The sequence below is a fragment of the Hordeum vulgare genome, chromosome 4H (genome assembly GCF_904849725.1).
Source record: "Hordeum vulgare subsp. vulgare chromosome 4H, MorexV3_pseudomolecules_assembly, whole genome shotgun sequence".
Lineage (NCBI taxonomy): Eukaryota > Viridiplantae > Streptophyta > Magnoliopsida > Poales > Poaceae > Hordeum > Hordeum vulgare.
In genome coordinates this window covers 419,871,570-419,892,012 of record NC_058521.1, presented here as the reverse complement: position 1 = coordinate 419,892,012, position 20,443 = coordinate 419,871,570, and positions in this window count along the sequence as shown.

Sequence of the window (20,443 nt, the reverse complement as noted above, 5' to 3'; positions counted from 1 at the left end):
ACACAGCATGGCATACATTAGAGAGCCCACGACTGAAGCGTAGGGGACAGAACTCATCTTCTCTCTATCTGCTGCAGTGGTCGGCGACTGAGTCTTACTCAATCTCATACCTTGCAAAACTGGCAAGAACCCTTTCTTTGAGTTTTCCATATTGAACTTCTTCAATATCTTGTCAAGGTATGTATTTTGCGAAAGACCTATGAGGCGTCTCGATCTATCTCTATAGATCTTGATGCCTAATATGTATGCAGCTTCTCCAAGGTCCTTCATAGAAAAACTCTTGTTCAAATAGGCCTTTATGCTCTCCAACATCTCTATATTATTCCCCATCAATAATATGTCATCCACGTACAGTATGAGGAAAGCTACAGAGCTCCCACTCACTTTCTTGTACAGACAGGCTTCTCCATAAACCTGTATGAACCCAAACGCTTTAATCACCTCATTAAAGCGAATGTTCCAACTCCGAGATGCTTGCACCAGCCCATAGATGGAGCACTGGAGCTTGCACACTTTGTTAGCACCCTTAGGGTAGACAAAACCTTCTGGTTGCATCATATACAACTCTTCCTTAAGGTTCCCGTTAAGGAACGCTGTTTTGACGTCCATTTGCCAAATTTCATAATCATAAAAGGCGGCAATCGCTAACATGATTCGGACTGATTTCAGCTTCGCTACGGGAGAGAAAGTCTCTTCGTAGTCAACTTCTTGAATTTGTCGAAAACCCTTTGCGACAAGTCGAGCTTTGTAAATGCTTACATTACCGTTTGCATCAGTCTTCTTCTTGAAGATCCATTTATTTTCTATGGCTCGCCGGTCATCGGGCAAGTCCACCAAAGTCCATACTTTGTTCTCATACATGGATCCTATCTCAGATTTCATAGCCTCAAGCCATTTGTTGGAATCCGGGCCCGCCATCGCTTCTTCATAGTTCGAAGGTTCACCGTTGTCTAACAACATGATTTCCATCACAGGGTTGCCGTACCACTCTGGTGCGGAGCGTGCCCTTGTGGACCTTCGTGGTTCAGTAGTAACTTGATCCGAAGCTTCATGATCATCATCATTAACTTCCTCTTCAGTCGGTGTAGGCGCCACAGGAACAACTTCCCGCGCTGCGCTAGTATCGTGTTCGAGAGGGGGTGTAATTACCTCATCAAGTTCTACCTTCCTCCCACTTACTTCTTTCGAGAGAAACTCTTTCTCTAGAAAGGATCCGTTCTTGGCAACAAAGGTTTTACCTTCGGATCTAAGATAGAAGGTATACCCAATAGTTTCCTTAGGGTATCCTATGAATACGCATTTCTCCGCTTTGGGTTCGAGCTTTTCTGGTTGAAGTTTCTTCACATAAGCATCGCAGCCCCAAACTTTAAGAAACGACAACTTAGGTTTCTTGCCAAACCATAGTTCATACGGTGTCGTCTCAACGGATTTAGACGGTGCCCTATTTAAAGTGAATGCTGCAGTTTCTAATGCGTATCCCCAAAATGATAGCGGTAAGTCGGTAAGAGACATCATAGATCGTACCATATCTAATAAAGTGCGATTACGATGTTCAGACACTCCGTTGCGCTGCGGTGTGCCAGGCGGCGTCAGTTGTGAAACGATTCCACACTTCCTTAGGTGTGTGCCAAACTCGTGACACAAATATTCTCCTCCATGATCAGATCATAGACATTTAATTTTTCAGTCACGTTGATTCTCAACCTCACTCTAAAATTCCTTGAACTTTTCAAACGTCTCACATTTGTGCTTCATCAAGTAGATATACCCATACCTACTCAAATCATCGGTGAGAGTGAGAACATAACGATAACCACCGCGAGCTTCAACGTTCATTGGACCACACACATCAGTATGTATTATTTCCAATAAGTCGGTTGCTCTCTCCATTATTCCTGAGAATGGAGTCTTAGTCATCTTGCCCATGAGGCATGGTTTGCATGTGTCGAATGATTCAAAGTCAAGAGACTCTAATAGTCCATCAGTATGGAGCTTCTTCATGCGCTTAACGTCGATATGACCAAGGCGGCAGTGCCGCAAGTATGTGGGACTATCATTATCAACTTTACATCTTTTGGTACTCACACTATGAATATGTGTAACATCACGATCGAGATTCATCAAGAATAAACCATTCACAAGTGGAGCATGACCATAAAACATATCACTCATATAAATAGAACAACCATTATTCTCTGACTTAAATGAGTAGCCGTCTCGCATTAAGCAAGACCCTGATACAATGTTCATGCTTAAATCTGGTACTAAATAACAATTATTAAGGTTTAAACCTAATCCCGATGGTAGATGTAGAGGTAGGGTGCCGACGGCGATCACATCGACCTTTGAACCATTCCCGACGCGCATCGTCACCTCGTCCTTGGCCAGTCTCCGCTTATTCCGCAGTTCCTGCTTTGAGTTGCAAATGTGAGCAACAGCACCGGTATCAAATACCCAGGAGCTACTACGAGCGCTGGTAAGGTACACATCAATAACATGTATATCACATATACCTTTAACGTTGCCGGCCTTCTTGTCCGCTAAGTACTTGGTGTTGGGGAACGTCGCATGGGAAACAAAAATTTTCCTACGCGCACGAAGACCTATCATGGTGATGTCCATCTACGAGAGGGGATGAGTGATCTACGTACCCTTGTAGATCGTACAGCAGAAGCGTTAGAGAACGCGGTTGATGTAGTGGAACGTCCTCACGTCCCTCGATCCGCCCCGCGAACAATCCCGCGATCAGTCCCACGATCTAGTACCGAACGGACGGCACCTCCGCGTTCAGCACACGTACAGCTCGACGATGATCTTGGCCTTCTTGATCCAGCAAGAGAGACGGAGAGGTAGAAGAGTTCTCCGGCAGCGTGATGGTGCTCCGGAGGTTGGTGATGATCTCGTCTCAGCAGGGCTCCGCCCGAGCTCCGCAGAAACGCGATCTAGAGGAAAAACTATGGAGGTATGTAGTCGGGAAGCCGTGAGAAAGTCGTCTCAAATCTGCCCTAAAAGCCCCATATATATAGGAGGAGGGAGGGGGACCTTGCCTTGGGGTCCAAGGGATCCCCAAGGGGTCGGCCGAGCCAGGGGGGAGGACTCTCCCCCCCCCCCAAACCGAGTTGGACTAGGTTTGGTGGGAGGGAGTCCTTCCCCTTTCCCACTTCCCCCCTTTTTTTTCTCCTTTGATTTTTATCCTTGGCGCATAGGGGACTTGTGGGCTGTCCCACCAGCCCAGTAAGGGCTCCCACCAGCCCACTAAGGGCTGGTGTGGCTCCCCAAAAGCCTATGGGCTTCCCCGGGGTGGGTTGCCCCCCCCCCCCCCCCGGTGAACTCCCGGAACCCATTCGTCATTCCCGGTACATTCCCGGTAACTCCGAAAACCTTCCGGTAATCAAATGAGGTCATCCTATATATCAATCTTCGTTTCCGGACCATTCCGGAAACCCTCGTGACGTCCGTGATCTATCCGGGACTCCGAACAACATTCGGTAACCAACCATATAACTCAAATACGCATAAAACAACGTCGAACCTTAAGTGTGCAGACCCTGCGGGTTCGAGAACTATGTAGACATGACCCGAGAGACTCCTCGGTCAATATCCAATAGCGGGACCTGGATGCCCATATTGGATCCTACATATTCTACGAAGATCTTATCGTTTGAACCTCAGTGCCAAGGATTCGTATAATCCCGTATGTCATTCCCTTTGTCCTTCGGTATGTTACTTGCCCGAGATTCAATCGTCGGTATCCGCATACCTATTTCAATCTCGTTTACCGGCAAGTCTCTTTACTCGTTCTGTAATACAAGATCCCGCAACTTACACTAAGTTACATTGCTTGCAAGGCTTGTGTGTGATGTTGTATTACCGAGTGGGCCCCGAGATACCTCTCCATCATACGGAGTGACAAATCCCAGTCTTGATCCATACTAACTCAACTAACACCTTCGGAGATACCTGTAGAGCATCTTTATAGTCACCCAGTTACGTTGCGACGTTTGATACACACAAAGCATTCCTCCGGTGTCAGTGAGTTATATGATCTCATGGTCATAGGAATAAATACTTGACACGCAGAAAACAGTAGCAACAAAATGACACGATCAACATGCTACGTCTATTAGTTTGGGTCTAGTCCATCACGTGATTCCCCCAATGACGTGATCCAGTTATCAAGCAACAACATCTTGTTCATAATCAGAAGACACTGACTATCATCGATCAACTGGCTAGCCAACTAGAGGCATGCTAGGGACGGTGTTTTTGTCTATGTATCCACACATGTAAATGAGTCTTCATTCAATACAATTATAGCATGGATAATAAACTATTATCTTGATACAGGAAATATAATAATAACTATACATTTATTATTGCCTCTAGGGAATAATTCCAACAGTCTCCCACTTGCACTAGAGTCAATAATCTAGCCCTCACATCACCATGTGAATTACATTGTAATAAATCTAACACCCATACAGTTCTGGTGTCGATCATGTTTTGGCCGTGGAAGAGGTTTAGTCAGCGGGTCTGCTACATTCAGATCCGTGTGCACTTTGCATATATTTACGTCCTCCTCCTCGACGTAGTCGCGGATGAGGTTGAAGCGTCGTTTGATGTGTCTGGTCTTCTTGTGAAACCTTGGTTCCTTTGCTAAGGCAATGGCACCAGTGTTGTCACAGAACAAGGTTATTGGATCCAGTGCACTTGGCACCACTCCAAGATCCGTCATGAACTGCTTCATCCAGACACCCTCCTTAGCCGCCTCCGAGGCAGCCATGTACTCTGCTTCACATGTAGAATCTGCTACGACGCTTTGCTTGGAACTGCACCAGCTTACTGCACCCCCATTAAGAATAAATACGTATCCGGTTTGCGACTTAGAGTCGTCCGGATCTGTGTCAAAGCTTGCATCGACGTAACCTTTTACGACGAGCTCTTCGTCACCTCCATACACGAGAAACATCTCCTTAGTCCTTTTCAGGTACTTCAGGATATTCTTGACCGCCGTCCAGTGATCCACTCCTGGATTACTCTGGAACCTACCTGCCATACTTATGGCCAGGCTAACATCCGGTCTAGTGCACAGCATCACATACATGATAGAACCTATGGCCGAAGCATAGGGTACGGAGCGCATATGCTCTCTATCTTCATCAGTTGCTGGGCACTGAGTCTTACTCAATCTCGTACCTTGTAACACTGGCAAGAACCCCTTCTTGGACTGTTCCATTTTGAACCTCTTCAAAACTTTATCAAGGTATGTGCTTTGTGAAAGTCCTATCAGGCGTTTTGATCTATCCCTATAGATCTTAATACCTAGAATGTAAGCAGCTTCTCCTAGGTCCTTCATAGAGAAACTTTTATTCAAGTAACCTTTTATGCTCTCCAAAAGCTCTACGTTGTTTCCAATCAGTAATATGTCATCCACATATAATATTAGAAACGCCACAAAGCTCCCACTCACTTTCTTGTAAATACAAGATTCTCCAACCACTTGTATAAACCCAAATGCTTTGATCACCTCATCAAAGCGCTTGTTCCAACTCCGAGATGCTTGCACCAGTCCATAAATGGATCGCTGGAGTTTGCACACCTTGTCAGCATTTTTAGGATCGACAAAACCTTCGGGTTGCATCATATACAACTCTTCCTTAAGGAAACCATTAAGGAATGCCGTTTTGACATCCATCTGCCAGATTTCATAATCGAAAAATGCAGCTATTGCTAACATGATTCTGACGGACTTAAGCATCGCTACGGGTGAGAAGGTCTCATCGTAGTCAACTCCTGGAACTTGTGAAAAACCCTTTGCCACAAGTCGAGCTTTATAAACGGTCACATTACTGTCAGCGTCCGTCTTCTTCTTAAAGATCCATTTGTTCTGAATAGCCTTGCGGCCCTCAGGTAGTATCTCCAAAGTCCACACTTTGTTCTCATACATGGATCCTATCTCGGATTTCATGGCTTCTAGCCATTTGTTGGAATCTGGGCCCACCATTGCTTCTTCATAATTTGCAGGTTCATTGTTGTCTAACAACATGATTGATAAGACGGGATTACCGTACCACTCTGGAGCAGCGCGTGATCTCGTCGACCTGCGTGGTTCAACAGAAACTTGAACTGGAGTTTCATGATCATCATCATTAACCTCCTCCTCAACCGGCGTCGCAACGATAGGGGTTTCCCCTTGCCCTGCGCCACCATCCAGAGGGATTAGAGGTTCGACAACCTCGTCAAGTTCTATCTTCCTCCCACTCAATTCTCTCGAGAGAAACTCCTTCTCGAGAAAAGTTCCGTTTTTAGCAACAAACACTTTGCCCTCGGATTTGAGATAGAAGGTGTACCCAACTGTCTCTTTTGGGTAACCTATGAAGACGCACTTTTCCGCTTTGGGTTCCAGCTTTTCAGGCTGAAGCTTTTTGACATAAGCATCACATCCCCAAACTTTAAGAAACGACAGCTTTGGCCTTTTGCCATACCACAGTTCGTATGGTGTCGTCCCAACGAATTTCGATGGTGCCCTATTTAAAGTGAATGCAGCTGTTTCTAATGCATAACCCCAAAAAGATAACGGCAAATCAGTAAGAGACATCATAGATCGCACCATCTCTAACAAAGTACGATTACGACGTTCGGACACACCATTACGTTGTGGTGTTCCAGGCGGTGTTAACTGTGAAACAATTCCACATTGTCTTAAGTGAGTACCAAACTCGAAACTCAGATATTCACCCCCACGATCAGACCGTAGGAACTTGATCTTCTTGTTACGATGATTTTCCACTTCACTCTGAAATTGCTTGAACTTTTCAAATGTTTCAGACTTGTGCTTCATTAAGTAGACATAACCATATCTACTTAAATCTTCAGTGAAGGTGAGAAAATAACGATATCCGCCGCGTGCCTCCACGCTCATTGGACCACACACATCGGTATGTATGATTTCCAACAAGTCACTTGCACGCTCCATTGTTCCGGAGAACGGAGTCTTAGTCATCTTGCCCATGAGGCATGGTTCGCACGTGTCAAGTGAATCAAAGTCAAGTGACTCCAAAAGTCCATCAGCATGGAGTTTCTTCATGCGCTTTACACCAATATGACCCAAGCGGCAGTGCCACAAAAATATGGCGCTATCATTGTTTACTCTAACTCTTTTGGTCTCAATGTTATGTATATGCGTATCGCTATCGAGATTCAATATGAACAATCCTCTCACATTCGGTGCATGACCATAAAAGATGTTACTCATAGAAATAGAACAACCATTATTCTCAGACTTAAAAGAGTAACCGTCTCGCAATAAACAAGATCCAGATATAATGTTCATGCTCAACGCAGGCACTAAATAACAATGATTTAAGTTCATCACTAATCCCGATGGTAGTTGAAGTGACACTGTGCCGACGGCGATTGCATCAACCTTGGAACCGTTTCCTACGCGCATCGTCACTTCGTCTTTCGCCAGCCTTCGTCTATTCCGTAGTTCCTGCTTCGAGTTGCAAATGTGAGCAACAGAACCGGTATCAAATACCCAGGCACTACTACAAGAGCCGGTTAAGTACACATCAATAACATGTATATCAAATATACCTGATTTTTCTTTGCCCGCCTTCTTATCTGCCAGATACTTGGGGCAATTGCGCTTCCAGTGACCCATACCCTTGCAATAGAAGCACTCTGTTTCAGGCTTAGGTCCAGCCTTGGGTTTCTTCGGCGGATTGGCAACAGGCTTGCCGCTCTTCTTCGAATTGCCCTTCTTGCCTTTGCCGTTTCTCTTGAAACTAGTGGTCTTGCTCACCATCAACACTTGATGCTCTTTACGGAGTTCAGACTCTGCGACTTTCAGCATCGCAAACAACTCACCGGGAGACTTGTTCATCCCTTGCATGTTGTAGTTCAACACAAAGCCTTTGTAGCTTGGCGGCAGTGATTGAAGGATTCTGTCAGTGATAGCTTCTTGCGGGAGTTCAATCCCCAGTTCAGCTAGACGGTTTGAGTACCCAGACATTTTGAGCACATGTTCACTAACAGACGAGTTTTCCTCCATCTTGCAAGCATAGAACTTATCGGAGGTCTCATACCTCTCGATCCGGGCGTTCTTCTGAAAGATAAACTTCAACTCCTGGAACATCTCAAATGCTCCATGACGCTCAAACCGACGTTGAAGTCCCGGTTCTAAGCCATACAAGACTACACATTGAACTATTGAGTAGTCCTCCTTACGTGCTAACCAAGCGTTCTTAACATCCTGATCAGCCGTAGCGGGTGGTTCATCTCCTAGCGCAGCATTAAGGACATAATCCTTCTTTCCAGCTTGTAAGATTAGCTTAAGATTACGAGCCCAGTCTACAAAGTTGCTTCCATCATCTTTCAACTTAGCTTTCTCTAGGAACGTATTAAAATTCAGGATGACACTTGCGTGAGCCATGATCTACAACACAAATATATTCAAAGTGGACTTAGACTATGTTCAAGATAATTAGAGTTCAACTTAATCAAATTATATGCTAAACTCCCACTCAAAAAGTACATCTCTCTAGTCATTTGAGTGGTTCATGATCCACTTACACTATCCAAAGTCCGATCATCACGTGAGTTGAGAATAGTTTCAGTGGTAAGCATCCCTATGCTAATCATATCAACTATATGATTCATGATCGACCTTTCGGTCTCATGTGTTCCGAGGCCATGTCTGCACATGCTAGGCTCGTCAAGCTTAACCCGAGTGTTCCGCGTGCGCAACTGTTTTGCACCCGTTGTATGTGAACGTTGAGTCTATCACACCCGATCATCACGTGGTGTCTCGAAACGACGAACTGTAGCAACGGTGCACAGTCGGGGAGAACACAATTTCGTCTTGAAATTTTAGTGAGAGATCACCTCATAATGCTACCGTCGTTCTAAGCAAAATAAGGTGCAAAAAGGATTAACATCACATGCAATTCATAAGTGACATGATATGGCCATCATCACGTGATTCTTGATCTCCATCACCAAAGCACCGGCACGATCTTCTTGTCACCGGCGCCACACCATGATCATCCATCAACGTGTTGCCATCGTGGTTGTCGTGCTACTTATGCTATCACTACTAAAGCTACATCCTAGCAAAATAGTAAACGCATCTGCAAGCACATATGTTAGTATAAAGACAACCCTATGGCTCCTGTCGGTTGCCGTACCATCGACGTGCAAGTCGATATTTCTATTACAACATGATCATCTCATACATCCAATATATCACATCACATCGTTGGCCATATCACATCACAATCATACCCTGCAAAAACAAGTTAGACGTCCTCTAATTTTGTTGTTGCATGTTTTACGTGGTGACCAAGGGTATCTAGTAGGATCGCATCTTACTTACGCAAACACCACAACGGAGATATATGAGTTGCTATTTAACCTCATCCAAGGACATCCTCGGTCAAATCCGATTCAACTAAAGTTGGAGAAACCGACACTTGCCAGTCATCTTTGAGCAAAGGGGGTTACTCGTAACGATGAAACCAGTCTCTCGTAAGTGTACAAGTAATGTCGGTCCAAGCCGCTTCAATCCAACAATACCGCGGAATCAAGAAAAGACTAAGGAGGGCAGCAAAACGCACATCACTGCCCACAAAACCTTTTGTGTTCTACTCGAGAAGACATCTACGCATGAACCTAGCTCATGATGCCACTGTTGGGGAACGTCGCATGGGAAACAAAAATTTTCCTACGCGCACGAAGACCTATCATGGTGATGTCCATCTACGAGAGGGGATGAGTGATCTACGTACCCTTGTAGATCGTACAGCAGAAGCGTTAGAGAACGCGGTTGATGTAGTGGAACGTCCTCACGTCCCTCGATCCGCCCCGCGAACAATCCCGCGATCAGTCCCACGATCTAGTACCGAACGGACGGCACCTCCGCGTTCAGCACACGTATAGCTCGACGATGATCTCGGCCTTCTTGATCCAGCAAGAGAGACGGAGAGGTAGAAGAGTTCTCCGGCAGCGTGACGGAGCTCCGGAGGTTGGTGATGATCTCGTCTCAGCAGGGCTCCGCCCGAGCTCCGCAGAAACGCGATCTAGAGGAAAAACTATGGAGGTATGTGGTCGGGCAGCCGTGAGAAAGTCGTCTCAAATCTGCCCTAAAAGCCCCATATATATAGGAGGAGGGAGGGGGACTTTGCCTTGGGGTCCAAGGGATCCCCAAGGGGTCGGCCGAGCCAGGGGGGAGGACTCTCCCCCCCCCCCCAAACCGAGTTAGACTAGGTTTGGTGGGAGGGAGTCCTTCCCCTTTCCCACTTCCCCCCTTTTTTTTCTCCTTTGATTTTTATCCTTGGCGCATAGGGGACTTGTGGGCTGTCCCACCAGCCCACTAAGGGCTGGTGTGGCTCCCCAAAAGCCTATGGGCTTCTCCGGGGTGGGTTGCCCCCCCCCCCCCCGGTGAACTCCCGGAACCCATTCGTCATTCCCGGTACATTCCCGGTAACTCCGAAAACCTTCCGGTAATCAAATGAGGTCATCCTATATATCAATCTTCGTTTCCGGACAATTCCGGAAACCCTCGTGACGTCCGTGATCTCATCCGGGACTCCGAACAACATTCGGTAACCAACCATATAACTCAAATACGCATAAAACAACGTCGAACCTTAAGTGTGCAGACCCTGCGGGTTCGAGAACTATGTAGACATGACCCGAGAGACTCCTCGGTCAATATCCAATAGCGGGACCTGGATGCCCATATTGGATCCTACATATTCTACGAAGATCTTATCGTTTGAACCTCAGTGCCAAGGATTCGTATAATCCCGTATGTCATTCCCTTTGTCCTTCGGTATGTTACTTGCCCGAGATTCGATCGTCGGTATCCGCATACCTATTTCAATCTCGTTTACCGGCAAGTCTCTTTACTCGTTCCGTAATACAAGATCCCGCAACTTACACTAAGTTACATTGCTTGCAAGGCTTGTGTGTGATGTTGTATTACCGAGTGGGCCCCGAGATACCTCTCCGTCATACGGAGTGACAAATCCCAGTCTTGATCCATACTAACTCAACTAACACCTTCGGAGATACCTGTAGAGCATCTTTATAGTCACCCAGTTACGTTGCGACGTTTGATACACACAAAGCATTCCTCCGGTGTCAGTGAGTTATATGATCTCATGGTCATAGGAATAAATACTTGACACGCAGAAAACAGTAGCAACAAAATGACACGATCAACATGCTACGTCTATTAGTTTGGGTCTAGTCCATCACGTGATTCCCCCAATGACGTGATCCAGTTATCAAGCAACAACATCTTGTTCATAATCGGAAGACACTGACTATCATCGATCAACTGGCTAGCCAACTAGAGGCATGCTAGGGACGGTGTTTTTGTCTATGTATCCACACATGTAAATGAGTCTTCATTCAATACAATTATAGCATGGATAATAAACTATTATTTTGATACAGGAATTATAATAATAACTATACATTTATTATTGCCTCTAGGGCATAATTCCAACACTTGGGGCAGTTCCGCTTCCAGTGACCCTTTCCCTTGCAATAGAAGTACTCAGTCTCAGGCTTGGGTCCGTTCTTTTTCTTCTTCCCGGCATCTGGCTTACCGGGCGCGGCAACCGCTTTGCCGTCTTTCTTGAAGTTCTTCTTACCCTTGCCTTTCTTGAAACTAGTGGTCTTGTTGACCATCAACACTTGATGCTCTTTCTTGATTTCTACTTCTGCAGACTTGAGCATCGAGTACAACTCGGGAATGGTCTTCTACATCCCTTGCATGTTGTAGTTAAGCACAAAGCCTTTGTAGCTTGGTGGGAGAGACTGGAGGATTCTATCAATTATAGCATCATCCGGAAGTTCGACTCCAAGTGAAGTCAGACGACCGTGTAACCCGGACATTTGAGTATGTGCTCACTGACAGAACTATTCTCCTCCATCTTACAGCTAAAGAACTTGTTGGAGACTTCATATCTCTCGACACGGGCATGAGCTTGAAAAACTAGCTTCAGCTCCTGGAACATCTCATATGCCCCGTGTTGCTCAAAACGCCTTTGGAGCCCCGTTTCTAAACTGTATAACATGCCACACCTAACCAGAGAGTAGTCATCACTCCGCGTTTGCCAGACGTTCAGAATGTCCTGGGCTGCTGCGGGAGCGGGAGGGTCACCTAGCGGCGCATCAAGGACATAAGCCTTTTTAGCTGCTTCAAGGATGAGCTTCAAGTTGCGAACCCAGTCCGCATAGTTGCTACCATCATCTGTCAGCTTGTTTTTCTCTAGGAATGCGTTGAAATTGAGGTTGACATTGGACATCTACAATATTTATAAAGACAACTTTTTAGACTAAGTTCATGACAATTAAGTTCATTTAATCAAATCAAGCATGAACTCCCACTTAAATCGACATCCCTCTAGTCATCTAAGTGATACATGATCCATGTTGACTAACCTGTGTCCGATCATCACGTGAGACGGACTAGTCACCATGGTGAGCAACTCCATGCTGATCGTATTCAACCATACGACTCATGTTCGACCTTTCGGTCTCTTGTATTCGAGGTCATGTTTGTACATGCTAAGCTCGTCGAGTCAACCTAGGTGTTTCGCGTGTGTAAATCTGGCTTACACCCATTGTATGCGAACGTTAGAATCTATCACACCCGATCATCACGTGGTGCTTCGAGACAACGAACCTTCGCAACGGTGCACACTTAGGGGAATACGTTCTCGAAATTTTAAGAGGGATCATCTTATTATGCTACCGTCGTTCTAAGCAATAAGATGTAAAACATGATAAACATCACAATGCAATCATATAGTGACATGATATGGCCATTATCATCTTTGCTCTTTCGATCTCCATCTTCAGGCATCGCATGATCATCATCGTCACCGGCGTGACACCATGATCTCCATCATCATGATCTCCATCATCGTGTCTCCGTGAAGTCGTCACGCCAACTACTACTATCACTACTACTATGGCTAACCGTTAGCAATGAAGTAAAAGTAGTAAGCACATGGCGTTGCATCTCATACAATAAATTAAGAAAACTCCTATGGCTCCTGTCGGTTGTCATACTCATCGACATGCAAGTCGTGAAACCTATTACAATAACATGATCATCTCATACATCATACATGCAACATCACAACTTTGGCCCTATCACATCACATGTCAAACCCTGCAAAAACAAGTTAGACGTCCTCTAATTGTTGTTGCAAGTTTTACGTTGCTGATGTGGGTTTCTAGCAAGAACGCCTTCTTACCTACGTGACAGCCACAACGATGATATGCCAAAGCTATTTACCCTTCATAAGGACCCTTTTCATCAAATCCAATCCGACTAGAGTAGGAGAAACAGACACCCGCTAGCCACCTTTATGCACGGTGTGCATGTCTCTCGGTGGAACCAGTCTCACGTAAGCGTACGTGTAAAGTCGGTCCGGGTCGCTTCATCCCACAATACCGCCGGAAAAGAATAAGACTAGAGCGGCAAGCAAATTGACAAATCATCGCCCACAACTTTTGTGTTCTACTCGTGCATAGAATCTACGCATAGAAAACCTGGCTCGGATGCCACTGTTGGGTAGCGTAGCATAAATTCAAAATTTTCCTACGGTTATTCAGATCTTCTTATGGAGAGACCAGCAACGAGAGAGGGGTAAGAGCATATTCATACCTTTGAAGATCGCTAAGCGGAAGCGTTGCTTGAACGCGGTTGATGGAGTCGTACTCGCAACGATTCCGATCTAGTGCCGAACTACGGCACCTCCGCGTTCAACACACGTGCAGCCCGGTGGCGTCTCCCGCACCTTGATCCAGCAAGGAGGAGTGAGAGGTTGGGGAAGAACTCCAGCAGCACGACGGCGTGGTGTCGATGGAGAGACGAGGTCTCCCGACAGGGCTTCGCCAAGCACTGGCACAGAGGAGGAGAAAGAAGAGCAGGGTTGCGCCGAGGGAGAGGGAAAAGTCTAATCCCCAATGGCCAAAAGTGCCCACTATATATAGGGGGAGGGGAGAGGGGTGCCACCCCTAGGGTTCCCACCCTAGGGGGTGCGGCAGCCCCCCCAGATGGGAGGTGCAGCGGCCAAAGGGGGGAGGAGGGGGTGGCGCACCAATTGGTGGGCCTTAGGCCCACCTGGCTTAGGGTTTGCCCCCCCCCCCTTTTCTCTCCCCTGCGCATTGGGCTGAGTGGGGAGGCGCACCAGCCCACCTAGGGGCTGGTTCCCACCCCCACTTGGCCCACCTTACCTACCGGGGTCGTTGACCCTCTTCGGTGGTCCCCAGGGGCCACCTCCGGTGGATCCGGTGGTCCCGGTACATTACCGGTGATGCCCGAAACACTTCCGGTATCCGAAACCATCCGTCCTATATATCAATCTTTACCTCAGGACCATTCCGGAGGTCCTCGTGATGTCCGGGATCTCATCCGGGACTCCGAACATCTTTCGGTAACCTCGTATAACAATTCCCTATAACCCTAGCATCATCGAACCTTAAGTGTGTAGACCCTACGGGTTCGGGAGACAGGCAAACATGACCGAGACACCTCTCTGGCCAATAACCATCAGCGGGGTTTGGATACCCATGGTGGCTCCCACTTTCTCCACGATGATCTCATCGGATGAACCACGATGTCAAGGATTCAATCAATCCCGTATACGATTCCCTTTGTCTGTCGGTATAGAACTTGCCCGAGATTCGATCGTCGGTATACCTATACCTTGTTCAATCTCGTTACCGGTAAGTCTCTTTACTCGTTCCGTAGCATGTAATCGTGTGACTAACTCCTTAGTGACATTGAGCTCATGATGATGTTCTACCGAGTGGGCCTAGAGATACCTCTCCGTCACACGGAGTGACAAATCCCGATCTCGATTCGTACCAACCCAACAGACACTTTCGGAGGTACCCGTAGTGCACCTTTATAGTCACCCAGTTACGTTGTGATGTTTGATACACCCAAAGCACTCCTACGGTATCCAGGAGTTGCACAATCTCACGGTCGAAGGAAAAGATACTTGACATTAGAAAAGCATTAGCATACGAACAATACGATGTGATTGGGTCTTGTCCATCACATCATTCTCCCAATGATGTGATCCCGTTATCAATGACATCTAATGCCCATGATCAGGAAACCATGATCATCTATTGACTAACGAGCTAGCCAACTAGAGGCTTGCTAGGGACACATTGTGATCTATTTATTCACACATGTATTACTGTTTCCTTTTAATACAATTATAGCATGAACAATAGACGATTATCATGAACAAGGAAATATGATAATAACCATATTATTATTGCCTCTAGGGCATATTTCCAACAACTATGAACGTAGCATATGATCGTGTCAGTTTGTTGCTACTGTTTTCTGCATGTCAAAGTATCTGTTCCTATGACCATGAGATCATGCAACTCCTGGACACCGGAGGAATACCTTGTGTGTACCAAACGTCACAATGTAACTGGGTGACTATAAAGGTGCTCTGCACGTATCTCCGAAGGTGTTTATCGGGTTGGCATGGATCAAGACTCGGATTTGTCACGTCGTGTGACGGAGAGCTATCTCAGGGCCCACTCGGTAATGCACCATCACAACAAGACTTGCAAGAAATGTGACTAAAGAGTTAGTCACGGGATTTTGTATTACGCAACGAGTAAAGAGGCTTGCGATTAACGAGATTGAACTAGGTATAAAAGATACCGACGATCGAATCTCGTGCAAGTAACATACCGATGGACAAAGGGAATAGTATACGGGATTAACTGAATCTGTGACACAGAGGTTCGACCGATAAAGATCTTCATAGAATATGTATTAGACAATATGGGCATCTAGGTCCCGCTAATGGTTATTGACCGGAGATTGCCTCGGTCGTGTCTACATAGTTCTCGAACCCGTAGGGTCTGCACACTTAAGGTTCGGTGACGTTTCGGTATAGTTGAGTTATGTATGTTGGTGACCTAAGGTTGTTCGGAGTCTCGAATGAGATCCCAGACGTCACTAGGAGTTCATGAGTGGTCCGGAGACGAAGATTGATATATAGGAAGAGGGTATTTGGGCTCCGAAATGGTTTCGGGCATTTTCTATAGTGTGCCGGGAATGGTGACTGGGTTCCGGGAGTCCATCGGGAGAAGTCCACCCACCCGAGGGGCCACATGGGCCTAAGGGGTGGCGCACCAGCCCTTAGTGGGCTGGGAAGCCAGCCCCTAAAGCCCTTGCACCAAGGAGGTGGGAGGAGGCCAAGTTGGGAGGGAATCCTACTAGGAGTGAGACTCCACCTCCCTTAGTGAAGGAGGATTCTTCCTCTCTTTGTGCGCCACCCCTCCCCTTTCCTCCTATATATATTAGAGGGGAGAGTGGGCAGCCAACACCTTATTCCAAGGCGTGCCCCTCTCCCTCCCTCTAGTTCGTTCTTCATCTAGAATAGGTTCGGCAGTGCACGGCAAGCCCTGCCGGATCGGCTCCACCACCATGATCAAGAAGGCGGAGATCATCATCGAGCTGTACGTGTGCTGAATGTGGAGGTGTCGTCCGTTAGGCACTAGATCGGGATGGGTCGTGATGAGATCTCGGATCAGATCATGATGAGATCGCGGGGCATATCGTGATGGGATCGTGGGCGGATCATGATGGGATCGCGGGACGGACTACGATTTGGATCGCGAAGATGTTCGACTACATCAACCGCATTATATACGCTTCCTCTTAGCAATCTACGAGGGTATGTAGATGCATTATCTCCTCTCGTAGATGGTAAGCACCATGGATAGATCTTATGTGCGTGTAGAATTTTTTTGGTTTCGCATGCGACGTTCCCCAACAGTGGCCTCATGAGCTCGGTCTATGCGTAGATGACATCTCGAGTAGAAAACAAAGGAGTTTGTGGGAGTTGATATTCAGATTGCTTCCCTCCTTAGACTTTTCTTGAGTCGGCGGTATTGTTGGATGAAGCGGACCGGACCAACATTACTCGTACGCTTACGAGACATCGATTCCATCGACTAACATGCAACTTGTTGCATAAAGATGGCTGGCGGGTGTGTGTTTCTCCTACTTTAGTTGAATCCGATTTGACAGAGGCGGTCCTTGGAGAAGGTTAAATAGCAACTTGTGTATCACTGTTGTGGTTTTGCGTAAGTAAGATGTGATCATGCTAGATACCCATAGCAGCCACGTAAAACATGCAACAACAAATTAGAGGACGTCTAACTTGTTTTTGCAGGGTATGTTGTGATATGATATGGACAAAGACATGATATGATATATTTGATGTATCAAATGATCATGTTTTAATAGGTAGATATTGACTTGCACGTCGATGCTACGACAACCGGCAGGAGCCATAGGGTTGTCTTTTATTATTTTGCGTGTGGTGATGCTTTGCTTTATCGCTAGTTAAGTGCTTTAGTAGTAACAACATAGTTGGAGCAAGAATCTCGATGGAAGCACAATGATGGAGATCATGATGATGGACATCATGGTGTGGCACTCGTGACGATGTAGATCATGTCAGTGCTTTGGTGATGGAGATCAAAAGCACAAAATGATGGCCATATCATGTCACTTATGATTTGCTTGTGATGTTAATCCTTTTATGCACCTTGTTTTGCTTAGTACGACGGTATCATTATAAGGTGATCCCTCACTAAAGTTTCAAGATAAAATTTTGTTCTCCCCGAGTGTGCACCGTTGCGACACTTCGTCATTTCCAGACACCACGTGATGATCGGGTGTGATAGACTCTACGTTCACATACAATGGGTGCAAGACGTTTTTGCACACGCGGAACACTCGGTTAAACTTGACGAGCCTAGCATGTACAGACATGGCCTCGGAACAGAAGAGACCGAAAGGTCGAACATGAGTCATATAGTATATATGATCAACATAGAGATGTTCACCATTGAAGCCATCTTAACTCACGTGATGATCGGACTTGAGTTGGTGAATTTGGATCATATGTCACTCAAGTGACTAGAGGGATGTCAATTTGAGTGGGTGTTCGTAAGTAATATGATTAATTGAAATTATTATCATGAACTTAGTCAAAACGTATTTGCAAATTATGTTGTAGTTTGTGTTGTAGCTCTACTATTTTTTTTATGTTCCTAGATAAAACTTAGTTGAAATATGATACTAGCAATTATACAGACTGGGTCCGTAAACTCAGGATTGTCCTCATTGTTGCACACAAGGCTTATCTCCTTAATGCACCGCTCGGGGTGCTACCCCCCGAGCGTCATCTGTGGATGTGGCAAACATATGACATACACATTTTTTATGACTACGTGATAGTTCACTGAATAATGCTTAGCAGCTTAGAATTGAGGCGCCCAAGAAGTTTTGAACATCGCAGAACATATGAGATGTTCCAAGAGATGAAATTAGGATTTCAGACTAGTGCCCGTGTTGAGAGGTATGAGCCCTCCTACAAGATTCTTTGCCCACAAAGTAAGGGATAAAATCTCAATCATTGAGAATGTGCTCAGATTCTCTGGGTGCTACAATCGCTTGAATCGAGTGGGAGTTGATCTTCCAGATAAGATAGTGATTGACATAGTTCTCCAAAGTCACTGCCATCAAACTACTGAGCTTCGTGATGAACTATAACATATCAGGGACAGAGATGATGATCCCTGAGCTATTTGCGATGTTTGACACCGCGAAAATAGAAATCAAATAGGGGCATAAAGTGTTGATGGTTAGTAAAGCCACTAGTTTCGAGAAGGGTAAGGGCAAAGAGGGATACTTCATGAAATGGCAAACCAGTTGCCCCTCTAAAAGAAGAAACCCAAGGTTGAACCAAACTCAAGAGTAAGTGCTTCTAATATGAAGGGAACAGTCACTTAAGCAGCACTACCCTAGATACTTGGTAGATGAGAAGGCTCACAAAGTCGACAAAAAGTATATTGGATATACCTAATATTGATGTGGACCTTACTAGTACTCCTAGTATCACTGGGGTATTACATACCGGTTCAGTTGCTAAGTGTTAGTAACTCGAAATTATAGCTGCGGAATAAACGGATACTAGCAAGGGTGAGGTGACGATGTGTGTTGGAAGTAATTCCAAGGTTGATGTGATCAAACATCACACGCTCCCTCTACCATCGGGATTAGTGTTGAACCTAAATAAATATTTTTTGGTGTTTGCATTGAGCATGGACATTATTAGATCATGTTTATTGCAATGCGGTTATTCATTTAAATAGAATAATGGTTACTCTGTTTACTTGAATAAAACCTTCAATGGTCATACACCTAACGTGAATGGTTTATTGAATCTGGATCGTAGTGATACACATATTCATAATATTAATGTCAAAAGATACAAAGTAGTAATGATAGTACCACTTACTTGTGGTACTACCGCTTAAGTCATATTGGTACAAAAAGCATGAAGAAGCTTCATGTTCATGGATCTTTGGACTCTCTGGTTTTTGAATCGTTTGAGACATGCGAACCATGCCTATTGGTGTAAACGCATGAAGAAAATTCCATGCAGATGGATCATTTGGACTCACTTGATTTTGAATCACTTGAGACAGGCAAATAATGCCACATTGGCAAGATGACTAAAGACCTCATCTTCCTGTGATGGAACGATCAAGAAACTTATTGGAAATAATACATTTGTATGTATGCAGTCTAATGAGTGCTGAGGCACGCAGTGGATATTGCTATGTTCTTACTTCACTGATGATTTGAGTAGATACAGATGTATTTGCTTGATGAATCACAAGTCTAAAATATTGAAAAGTTCAAGCTATTCTAGAGTGAAGTTGAAGATCGTTGTGACAAGAGGATAATATGTCTACGATGTGATCGTGGAGGTAAATATATATCAGAGTTGCGAATTTGGTATACATTAAGACAATGTGAAAATTGTTTCACAACACATGCCACGTGGAACACCATAGTGTGATGGTGTGTCCGAACTTCATAGCCCCTATTAGATATGGTGCATACTATGATGCCTCTTATCGAATTACCACTATCGTTTTGGGGTTAGGCATTAGAGACAACCACATTCACTTTATATAGGGCACCACATAATTCCGTTGAAATTACACCCTATGAACTATGGTTTGGAGAAACCTAAGTTGTCGTTTCTTAAAAGTTTGGGGCTATGATGCTTATGTCAAAAGGCTTCAGAATGATAAGCTCGAACCCAAAGCAGATAAATGCATCTTCATAGGACACCCAAAACAATTGGGTATACCTCCTATCTCTGATTCAAAAGCAAAGTGTTTGTTTCTAGAAACGGGTCCTTTCTCGGGAAAGATTTTTTCTCGAAATAATTGAGTGGGAGGATGGTGGAACTTGATGAAGTTATTGAACCATCACTTCAACCATGGTACGTACAAAATGCATCACTATTTTGTATCATAACTTGTCTCTATTCATTGATATATCTCACAT